Source organism: Sinocyclocheilus anshuiensis, unplaced genomic scaffold (assembly GCF_001515605.1).
Source record: "Sinocyclocheilus anshuiensis isolate Anshui unplaced genomic scaffold, SAMN03320099.WGS_v1.1 scaffold253, whole genome shotgun sequence".
Classification (NCBI taxonomy): domain Eukaryota; kingdom Metazoa; phylum Chordata; class Actinopteri; order Cypriniformes; family Cyprinidae; genus Sinocyclocheilus; species Sinocyclocheilus anshuiensis.
Window position 1 is genome coordinate 941,617 of NW_015537969.1, and position 12,513 is coordinate 954,129.

The 12,513-nt window shown below is 37.4% G+C and overlaps 1 long non-coding RNA gene and 1 pseudogene across 1 annotated transcript in view; both read right to left on the reverse strand.

Moving 5' to 3' along the window:
- Positions 1 to 6,241, reverse strand: part of LOC107670097 (cytoplasmic dynein 1 intermediate chain 1-like) — a 28,391-nt pseudogene extending 22,150 nt beyond the window's left edge.
- A 214-nt stretch (positions 6,242 to 6,455) lies between these two features.
- The window catches only part of LOC107669744 (uncharacterized), a 17,415-nt gene continuing 11,357 nt past the window's right edge, over positions 6,456 to 12,513 (reverse strand). The window contains exons 2-3 of the long non-coding RNA XR_001632028.1: positions 8,701 to 8,790; positions 6,456 to 6,610 (exon numbers count right to left, since the gene is read on the reverse strand). This is a non-coding gene — a long non-coding RNA (uncharacterized LOC107669744). The remainder of the gene's footprint in view (positions 6,611 to 8,700; positions 8,791 to 12,513) is intronic.

Sequence of the window (12,513 nt, forward strand, 5' to 3'; positions counted from 1 at the left end):
AAATCACCCATAGACATCAATGGGAAACTATAAAAACACCGATTTTTTGTTACATAATTTGTCAAAAATGTCAGTTACAATGCAGACAATACAAAAACTGAAGGGGTGACACCACAGCACATCCACGATGGAGGAAAAACACACACGACCCCCACCCCACACCCCCCAAACCCATAAAATCCACTCATAAGAAATGAAAAATTGACATGACATGAGTGGCTCTCTCTTACATAATTTGTCAAATAAAATTACAATGATACAAAAATACAGAGCTACGATGAAGAACACACACAGAAATGATGGAGGGACACCACAGCACATCCACGATGGAGAATAAATGCAAACACACACATACACACACATATACACACTAATATCCATTTTCAAGAATCGGCTAAAAACACATTTCTTCCATCTTTATTTGACCCTCTAACTCTAGCACTCTCTATTCTAACTCTATTCTTAAAAAAAAAAACACTTGTCCCTTTTAGACTTGCACTCTATTCATCTGCTGCTTGTTTTCTTTATAAATTTATTATACAATTAACAAAAGCAAAAAAGACCTCTAACACTAGCTTGCTCTATTCTTTTTCTAGTCTATCTGTTTTCTTTTTATTTATTATATTATTTAAAAACCCTTGCTACATGTACTGCGTTAAGCTAACTGAGACTTGTTATAGCACTTGTATATCATTGCTCTTTTGTTGATTTTGATTGCTTCCATTTTCCTCATTTGTAAGTCGCTTTGGATAAAAGCGTCTGCTAAATGACTAAATGTAAATGTAAATGTAATACACACATATAACACCACATAGAGGTTTGACTGTAATTATGTGTCATAATTGCAAAAAATTATATTAAAATTAAACTCTGACAAAGAGTCATTTTATACTATTACAATAATGATTTTATAATCTCTTAACATAAATCTAAATAAAAAACTTGTGAAAATATCTATACCTGTGGAAATGGCAAATGAGCCATTGAGTAATGCTCTAGAATAATTTGGTGGCTTTCTGGTGTTCATGGTTTAATTAAAAAAAAAAATTCAAATAGATGGAAACAATTTGGCATTAAACTATGGCACATTGACCATGTTATCCCCATTAATTGAAATTAGGAATGTGGGTCTTTTGTAAAGTGAATTTGACATAAAAAGCTGTTTTTGTATAAAAACGTATTTAAAAAATATTTATATAATTTAAAAAAATATCATAAATCCTCCAAAAACTGCACAAATGTGGAGCAAAAACATTAATAAACTGAGTAAAATTACATTTGTTAAATAAATGTATATTTTTGTTACAAATTACATTTCGTTGCAAGGGGTTTCTGAGACCCCAAACAGTACGAGTGTCCACCTCAAACGAACAGTGCATAAGGGTTAAAATAATTAATACTTTTATTAAGCAAGGATGCATTAAATTGATCAAATTGATTAAAATTCAGAAAAAAAATGTATCATGGTTTATACTAAAGATATTAAGCAGCACAACTGCTTTCAATATTGATAATAGTAAGAAATATTTCTTGATCACCAAATCAGTATATTATAATGATTTCTGATGATTATGATTATAAGATCATGTGACACTGTAGACTGGAGTAACTGCTGCTGAAAATTCACCTTTGCCATCACAGTAATAAATTATCTTTTAAAATATATTAAAACAGAAAAAAAGTTATTTTAAATTGTAATAATATTTCACAATATTGCTGTTTTGTTGTATTTTTTATTAAATAAATGCAGCCAAAGATGAGCATAAAAGACTTGTCGAAATGTTTCATTTTGAAATGTCTGAAAACATTAAAAAATAATAATAAATCCTACCGACCCCAAACTCTGAGCTGAAGGCAATCTTAAATCTTAAAATAAAAATCTACAAATAAAACTATGATTTTTAATGCTTATTAGAGAATCACTCTGTAAGCTTAGTGACATGCTAATGGAAAACTCTATTGAAATAAATTGTGAGTCACGTTTCCCATGATAAGTGTTATTTATGTGGTGTTTGGAGGTGCTGCGTATATAGTACGTTCACTTATGAGATTCCATAATGGCTAGGAACCTGCCTAAGTAGACAGCGAGTCAGCTCACTAGGCTTTGGAACAGAGCTAGAGTGTCAGAAGGAGTATAAGAGAGAGAGAGATGTGGCAAAAAGAGGTAAAGATGGAACAGCAAAAAGAGAAACTGAGGGAAAAGTGGGAGACACCGGCGCTGGAGGGAGGGTTTCTGAAGTATCCAGCACATGAAAGTGGCGGCTGTGGGTAAATCTGGAAAAATGACTGCAAAACTGCTGAACTCCGCCGCATGGCCTGCCAAAAGTGAGGGAAGCCGCAAAGGGAGAATAGGAGGGGAGAAGAAGAGAGGAGAGGAGCGTGTGGGGGATGAGTATATGGCTCTTGCATGCGTGTACCTCAGAGGGAATAAGATCAGTGTGGTTTCGGGAGGTTAAGCGGCAGAACATGCTCGCACATTAAGATCCATAAGATTCCCGGTCTAGTGAGTGGGGAGCACCGCCGTTTAGAACAGAGCCCAGAGCGAAAAACAATATCTCGGCAAATTGGCCCAACCTCTTTCATCCTCAGCCAACGGCCAAATGTTTGGAGATCCTGTGCTTCTCTCACCATTTCTCTCCTCGTGATGAAAAAAGGATGGTTGAACCTCAGGCCACTCTGAAGGAAAGCTGTGAAATGCCATTGTGTGTTATTCATCTTACGTTTTTATTGTATATATGCTTTCAATACATCCCATCTTTTTGTAGCACTGAGCTGTAGAGAAGAAAAGGACAGAGTGAGACAGGTCAAAGGGAGTCTTCATTTATGCTCCTGTGTGACAACACAATCAAAAATACAAGGCACTTTCTATAAAATACAGTTTATTTTAGTCTTATTTGTTGTGAAAACTATTATATATAAACTAGATAAAATTGGTCTAGGATGAAAAGTAGCAAGTGTTACATTAAATTCCTGCTACACAATATGTACAGTTACATTGTGACTCCCAAGAAATAACATAATTTGGAAGCATCCTGGGAAGACAAATGTATAATAACCTACTTCCTTTTTTTCCTTTTACATTTTTACACAAATTGTAGTGCTGACCATTAAATACTGTCACCCAAATTCATTGCAAGAAATACTGATGTCTTTAATTTATTAGAAATAAATTTAACAACTACAAACAGGCATTTGGTCCCAAACTACCCCTTTATCCCTTACTCAGCAACAGCTGAATTTAGGCTAAATTTGCAGGGTCGTTAACATTAATGTTTATTTAATGTTTTATTTTTCTAAAAAAATATATAAAAATTTGAAAAAGTTCTTTAAGAGTGAATTTTACCCCGATTGTAAAATAAAGAGCCAAATAAAAAATTATCTACCAAGAAAAATGTTCTTAATATGAAACCATGAAACAGAACTGAAACAGAAATTTTACAAACAATTTTTAAACCAGTGGCCATAAACGTCTCATACTATATACAAGACGTCCTCAAAATTATATTTGAATTGATAGAATTGAAAATGAGTTTTAATCAAAAAAAGATTAAAAAGGCAATTAAAAAAGTTGTGTAATACGAAAGTCTGATGTTTTTAAGCATTTGCAATATGGCATGTCTGAGTATGCTTTGGTTATAACTGTGTGTGTAAACAAGCATGTGTATGTGTATCCGTCTGTGTGCATGTGAGAGGTGCTGGGCACTGGAAAAGCAGCACATGCACGAGCAGACCATGTGGGTGGGCAAACATATGCGGCTGGTAGGATTAGGAAGTGGTAAGCCACATCTTTTTATTACAGAAATGTCTCTCTAATATCTCTCCCTCGCACCAGGCTGTCGCCTCCCAGACTCGCTTACTTGGTCGTCTCCCTTAAAAGACTCTCAACCCAGAGTCTTTTATAATTAGCGTCAAAACCGACACCAGATATGTTTTATACACAAACCTCAGGATTATTTTGGCCTGACCCAAGCGGACACACACCGTAATAAGGTGTTCTGTTCCGCTGCGGTACTCCAAGGCCAGCATGTACCTTTAATTAAATCACCTTAGGCTCATTTAAATGCATTTCGTCATCTGAAGTGGTATGCTCCATTAGATCTCCCTTTTATTGAAGCTACAACTTCCTTTATCATGGCTTTCCAATTAGGTCGTTTTATTATAATTTTATTGTGAAGTGCTTGGAATACTACTGGTATTTTTGGAATAGGATACTAGTGAGATGCTTACTGCATTGTAAGTACTACATGCTGCCTACAATTTTTTAAATACTATGCAATATAGCATTCAGTATGTAACAATAAACTCAACAATAAATGTATTTTTAACTCAGCGAAAAGTTAAAACTTTAAAAACTAAAATAAATAGTTAAACCCAAATTTGTTTACAATGTCTTAAAGGGACAGGTCACCCAAAAATGAAAATTCTGTCATAATTTATTTACCTTTAAGTTACAAACCTGTGTGAGTTTCTTTCTTCTGTTGAACACAAAAGGTATTTTGAAGAATGCTGGTAACCAAACTGGTAGCCATAGCTGGCCATTGAGAAAAAAATACTATGGAAGTCAATGGCTGCCAGCAACTCTTTGGTTACCAACATTCTTCTAAATATGTTCTTTCAAGTTCTGCAGAGTTAAAACTCATACAGGTTGGGAATGACATGTGGGTGAGTAAATGATCACATTTTCACACAATTTCATCTTTTTAACATTTTCCTGCACAATTTTCGCTCCCTTAATAATCAGTGTGATGTTATTTTTGGAGGGTAAGGGTGTAAAGTTGTTTTGTGTTAAGGGTTTTCACCTGGCAGTGGTAGATGTACACATTGTGTGGTCTTCTTGAATTTCATATTCCACACCAAAGCCACACCGTCTGGCTCATGAGGAGCGTCTTCATTATTGTTGTAGGAGGCCACCAAGAGCTCAGGGTACTGGAAATATGAAGAGAAGAGAGTAAAGGCAGGAGAAAGATGAGCGAGAACAGAGAAGAGGATGATAAAGCTGACTCAGAGACAAAGAATGGGAGGATTCTCCCTTTTAAATGAACAGGTGCTGACACATACAGGAGGTCAGAGAGGGAGGTCAGTCTACCTGAGGGGACCAGTCCAGACAGGTGATGACCCGATGCTTTGACCAGTGCTCATCATAGAACAGACGATTGAAAGAGAGACTGGAGCCACCCTGCAGATCTCTGACAGGGAGATAATCTTATTAACATTGGCTCTGGGGTTTTAATACACACTTTACCATATACAACAGAAAATTAAAGCAGATAATAGATAGACAGACAGACAGACAGACAGTCAGTCAGTCAGTCAGACAGATGATAGATAGATAGATAGATAGATAGATAGAAAGAAACAGTTTTAATACAACATTTTTATACACATTTTTATCCATATATATAAAAAATTCGAAATATGTAAATTAAAAACAAATGCACAGAAAAATAACAGTGTTTATAATATCAATACAGAAGAGCAAAATTAGAGGTTGTTAATGGATGTGACATCATTTTGCAAGAATTTCTTAGAAGAACAATGCACGCACACACACACACACACACACACACACACACACACACTTCGCTCATTAAGAGCATACTATAGTCTTCTATTGTTTTTATATCAGCCTAATTATAAATACTACAGACTAACACTGACCCTTCCTATTTTTGTTACATTTACATTACTAGGTACTGCAAAAGATTGAAAATTCACTATAAATTTATTTTTAAAAATGTGATAATTTTAACAGGCTTTTATGACAGAGCATAAAACACTGGAGCAACCTATACATCCATTGCTTGAAAATTATATTATGTAAATATTAAATTTACATAATATGCAAATGAAATCCAGATGATTTAAGCAGTTTATATTGTGTAACTACAATTTGTGTTTTGGGTTTCATTTCATGTAGATTAATTACCATGGATGTCATTGTGGTCCACTTTTTCACATAAATTTCATTTCACAACAATCAAATTTGCAATAATATAACCATTAGTAATTAACCATTTCTAATTTATGACTTTTGAATTTTTTGAATTTATTTATTTTTTAAATTTTGTCATCATTTACTCACCCTCATGTCGTTCCAAACCTGTATAGGTTTCTTTATTATGTTGAACAAAAATGAAGTTATTTTGAATAATTTTGAAGAACCAAACCATTAACTTCCATAGTTAGGGAAAGAAATACTATGGAAGTCAATGGGGACCTTCAACTGTTCGATTACCAGCATTCTTCAAAATATCTTCTTTTATGTTCAACATAAGAAAGAAACTTATACAGGTTTGGAACAACATGATTGTGAGTAAATGATGACAACATTTTCATGTTTGGGTTAACTATCACTTTAATATTGAAATAAAATATAAAAATAAACTAAATAATAAATAGATAAAATACTTCATATATAACTTAGAAATCATCTTGTTACGCATCACTTTCTCTTTATCCTCCAGGTCACGTCCGCTGTAGTCGAAGAAGATGTTGGAGTCCTCAGCTAAAGCTCTTTCTATCACACGAATACTGCGGTCGAAGAAGATGAGGAACTCCTCCGAGTGCAAAACCTGCTGTTTCTCTTCCTCCGTCAGCTCCCGCGGGTGGCCTGATACACACACAAGACAAAACACAACAAAATGAAGATGTAAACACAGCTGCCGAGTAAATAAACACAGAACAGGCCATACGTTTTAATACACAAACACACAAAAGCATCTTGGCCGCAAAGATGGGCTATGTGTTTATACCTACCACTTACATACAATAACACTAACAAACGGATTTAACCACAGACAAAATCATGGCCATACGGCATAACGCTGAACAGTAACTGTACAAACTGAACCTAAACAAACTCGCCCGCATTCTTTTTCCTGACTCCCAACAAGCCTTGAAGGTAGTTAAGCCAATTAGAAGGGAGATATGGGCGTAAAAATGACAGACAAACAAACAATAAATGAATAAGCAAATACATTAGCGAACACAGCACACACACCGCTCTTAGTTTGTCTCTCCATAATGACAACAAGCCCAGTTTTTCTCCTCCGTTTTTGATGTTATTGCGTTTCTCCATTTTCTCCCAGACTATTAGGGGCCCGTCCCTTTGATCTGAGCCCACTTGATTTGCGTTCCTTTTCTGATGACTCATAAGGAAGACAAAAACATGATCAAAGTCAGCGTGGAGTCAAAGCCCTCGTGCGCTTTCACAGTCTGCCTCTGTCCGGCCTCTCTCTAGTTATTTACCCTGTACACTTGCACAAAGAATGCACTCTCCGCTCGCTTTGAAGTCCACTTGCTGGGGTCTAGTGACATTAAAGTTTGATCAGGCCTGACCCAGAATGCCGTGGCCCGATAAGCCCAGCCCCCAACCGGCGAGAATGCCATCTGATACGGCTGGAAGGGTCACACGCGAGTAGCCACTCAACGCTCTGTTGATCCTGTTTGGTGACTTTGGGAATTTTGACGTGTGCGAGGCCCAAACACAAACTACTAAAGCAGCACAGGTAGGAAAAATGTGACTTGTACAGTAGCGGAAATGTTTGCATCATAGTTTTAAATGCTGACTGTACTGTAATTGTAAGATAGACACATTACTTCACTGGCAGAAGGTTTTACGCCGAATGACTTGCATAACAGCACAAGCTGTAAATCACACGGCAAATTATTAGAGGTGCTACGTCATGTTAATAAACCCCTCAATGTCATGTCACTCCACCCATGGCTTATTAACCACTAACGGGATGCATTTCCCTTTGAAACATCAAAAGAAGGCGACAATAAAATCCCAGCTATGCCAACACAGAAGGGATTGCCCTTGTGGAACAGCCTGATTGAATGCCATTTTAGTCAGTGTGGGTAATTTATTTACAGATCTGTTATGGTTTCTATTAGTACTTATGGAGCATGTGTGCAGAACATGCACCTCAACGTCAGGCTTTACTGTAAAGAGACGTCTCTCTTGTTGAGTCTGAACTAAGCAGATGTTGTTCCGTGTAACATCCAACATACAGAAGTCAAACGTGCTAAATTTGAGCCAGGTGGAGGCAGTAGGTGTAGAGAATATGTTTTTTAACAGAGCACAACCTTTGGAACACCTTCACACACACATCTTGCGATCTAAATTGGGATATGTCATAGACTTATATAGTTTTTTATAACAATCCTTTTAAATACAGCAGACTAATTTTAACACTATAATACAATAAAAAATACCTAATTTAGTATATTTTTAAACAATATAATATATAGCTCTAGCTCTGACATGTTATAGCATTAGAACATAAAATACAGTGCTTTCTGACAATATAATATACTATATTTATACTATACTGTACTGTACTATTCTATACTATACCATGATATACTATACTATAAAATAATATAAAACTAATATAATATAATATAATATAATATACTATTTGATAGTTAGGGCATGTTGCAGCATTAGGGCATAAAAACAGTGTTTTCTAATAAGAAAATATAAGAAAAGAAAAAATATAATAATATAATGTAGTAATACTTGTAATGGTTTTATTAATATGAATAATTTAAAATTATATAAAACATAATAAATAAATATTATTATTACTATCATTATTATTAAAAACCATTTTGCTTATGTAAGTATCATTTCTGTCTTTCTATAATTTCCCCTGAATATTCTCAAAGGCAGGTTTTGTAAGAATTAGCTCTTACCTTCCTTTGTGTCCTTGCTTTCTTCCTCCTCCTGCAGGTCATTTTCTGGGCCAGCTTTCGTTTCTGTGACCTCTTCATCCTCCTCTTCATCTTTTGAACACACAAAAGGTCACGTTCAATTTCTGTTTTATGATACCTGCCAAACTTCACTGCCTCCCTGAGACCCAGACTCTTACATAATAATAGCTTACAGATCTTCTGTACCTGACATCAAGACTCATTTCACAATCAGACTTTTTACTAATCAGACGCGCTTAACTCAATGCCTGTTGTTTTTTCGGTTCGATGTGGATTTGCACAGCTGCATTTTCACAACCGTGAGCTCTAGAGAAACAACACACTCAGTTAAAAAACACTTCCTTCAGGTCCCAAAGAACATATGTGCTACACGTGTGCATGAGTTTGTGCGAGTTTATGAATCCAGAGGTCCGCTCGTGAAGAGAGGCACAGATACCCCACAGGAAGCGGAGCGGGTGAGTGGCATGGCCTCTTTCTGCACTCGATCAACCCTTCCCCAAAACCCCCCAACCGCCTGCCCTGGGGCCCCCCAGGCCCTGAAGACTCACCCCTTAATTAACCTAGTCACCCCAGTCAAAGACCCAGCCTCGCGCGACCCACTTTCAGCCACCTGCTACGCCGTCCGAAGCACTGGGCATGTGTTCCTAGCCTTCTCCATTACCCTGCCCCATGCCTGCAGATGACGAGAAGGATGACACTTAACACCCTCACATGCACCTGTAGACGGGGCACACACAGTCACGCTAGCATACACACAGAGCTCTGTGGGATTGTTGTCTTGTTGAACTCCAGTGGCAGAGGTTAATTATCCGGGGTCGAGCTGACAGTGGGTGCCCAGTCTACAGAAGGAAGTGATCCCATCGTGCCAGACGTGCTACGGCAGACTCTCTTAACACCAGTGTATTTGTGTTCACACCAGTTAAGGAGGAGGCAAGGGCCTGGAGGCACGCTTAACAATGATTTAAGCTTTGCAAGAATGCAGTCTCTTACATTGTTGTGAATTATGCTGTCGTATGACAGATTTGCCCCCTTTATTGGGGTTTAATCTCAAACAATAATGTTTTTTCCTATATTTATCTTTATCCAATGGGGTTTAAAAATAGGGTTCTGGAAGGAAAAATTGCATTATTTTTTCCATTGTGAAAGCCACTTAGCAATACCCTGGAGTACCATTCAAAAGGTTCTTCTTTTTTTTATTCTGTGAGAATGCATTAAATTGAACAAAGGTGAAAGTAAAAGATTTTAAATGCTACAAAAGATTTCTATTTCAAATAAATGCTGCACTTTTGAACTCTCTATTTATCAAAGAATCCTGAAAAACATATATCCAGAAAAATATTAGGCAGCACAGCTGTTTTCAACATTGATAATCAACATATGACTAAATCAACATATTAGAATGATTCCTTAGGGATCATGTGATACTGGAGACTGGAGTAATGGAAACTGTTGAATAAAGTCCTTTTTTTCTGCACAACACGTATTCTCATAGCTTCATAAAATGAAGGTTGAACCACTGATGTCACATGGACTTTTATCGATGTCCTTACTACGTTTCTGGGCGTTGAACGTAGTAGTTGCATTGCTGTCTGGGTCAGAAAGCGCTCAGATTTCATCAAAAATATCTTAATTTGCGTTCCTAAAATGAACGAAGATCTTACAGGTTTGGAATGACATGAGGGTGAGTAATTAATGACAGAATTTCCATTTTTGGGTAAACTATCCCTTTAATTGACGTTCCACTAAGCTCTGCCTCAATTACTGTTGCTAACTCAAATACCTTATAACTGACTCTGCAACACTATTGCAGTATTACTGGATAATTTTTGTAAACTTGCCTTTAAAACTATCCAAACACAAAGACTGTCTATAGATTTACATTTAAAAAAAAAAAAAAGCAGTTGAGAAAATGGCGACTGACAACAGTTGCTAATTTGTCAGTAACGTTTTTAAGGCAGAGCTTAAAGTAGAGGTGATTTCTGAAACAAACAAAAGTTTACTTCCCTTCTTCTTTTTACTTGCATAAAATTGAATATGATGTCCACATTGACTAGGCAAACAAAGTACATTTACTCACTCTTAAAATTCAAAAACTATTTTGGTTTGAATCAAATGTGCATAGAATGATAATTGAATGCTTTGTGTTAATACAGTATGTACACACTGTGAGTTAAATCCATGGCATATGAGCATAAGCACTGAGACAATTGATTTCCCAGAGGTTGAATGTGGATCACTGATGTGAGTCGAGTCTGGCCCGGAGCAAGTGTGGTTTAGCTGCTGAATACGACTGAGCTTCTGAGCCAGAGACCACCGGGGAATAGAGGAGTCCTTAGACCCAGACAGGCAGCCAGCCAGCCCAGGCTGACCACACCACCATGGACTTCTCTGGCCTTGTTTCTCTTTCTCTCTCATCTGTTTTTGCCCCGAGAGGAAGAAAGAGCCCTGCCATTCCTTTTCAGTTTGTTCCTTTTCTCTGGGGCCTGGCAGAAAATAGCACATGCAAAGAACGGGACACCTCTTGCATACCAGAAGACCCACATGCTAGACAGACTGTGTCAGAAGGTTTTGGATCGGGATATCCAAGTCTGGAGGAGGATGTGACCTGATATGACCAGGTCTAGAAGAAAGTCATTCGCACGAAACTGCATTGACCACACAGATGGGGGACAAAGCAACAACAACCCTGATTCATGGTTGTGGTTAAAGGGTTCGCAAACAATGTTCAAGAGGTTTGCAATATTTCTGCAGATCCCTGTGGATTTTTGGCCAAAGCATGTTTTCGTGACACCCCATATCGCTTGGAAAAACATCAACACAGTGGGCCAAAATTCAGTGAGGGAACTTTCAAGCCAATTTGTAAATTAAACTATGCCCTTAAATCAATTTATAATGTATCTGACCTTCTTATCCCAGTCAGAATGTTTATTTGCGCTTCCCATGAGGTGACAGCAACCAACATGGCATCAAGGGATTGGTTAGAAGGCTTGAAAGCGAAGAAGAGATGGATAAACGAGACAGCTTTAGCACACTCTACCCTGGTGCTTAATATGGGTTCACTCGGTGGGAAGGAACATTATGAACCATCCACCCCGCTCGCCAGGTTGATGAAACTGAGGACCTGCCCTGCAAGGTAATGACATCCCCCCATTTTACCTGCCTTCAATCTCTTCTCGGTTTCCTCAAGCTGCTCGAGCAATTCAAATCCACCGCTGCTAGTCGTAATGACCAACACAGCAGCAGCACTCAATCAAAACGGGACTTCCATCCTTAAAACCACAAGCGTATCTCAGGGTGTAGGACTCAAGACACCCGAGCTAATTAACTGCTTAATTAGGCAACAGAAATCACTATTTGTGCAATGGCTGGGTGCAGGGTATGTGAAAGATTAGTTCTGGTTATCCCATATTAGAGTAGCGGTGGAAACCTTTGATTTGTTTTGGAGGGTGCGAGAGCGAATGCCTCTGAATGTGGTAAAGAGGATCTTAGCACTTCCCGCTCTAAAGACACTGCACGCGATATACCAGACGCAAATGATTCACAGATGGACGTGGTCATGGAAACATCAGTGCTGAAGGAGAATTACGGTGCACTTGTCAGGCTCACACTTTCATACAGTTTTCATGATGTTAAAGCATCTTAAACTAGTTCACTTGAGATCAGAAATCTTTCTAGACCCAGCAGTTCTGAACTTTTTTTACTTCAAGGCCCCCTAAATACTATATTAACCGAACTATAACTATACTATATGAACTATAACCAAACTATAACTATACTAATATATATATATATATA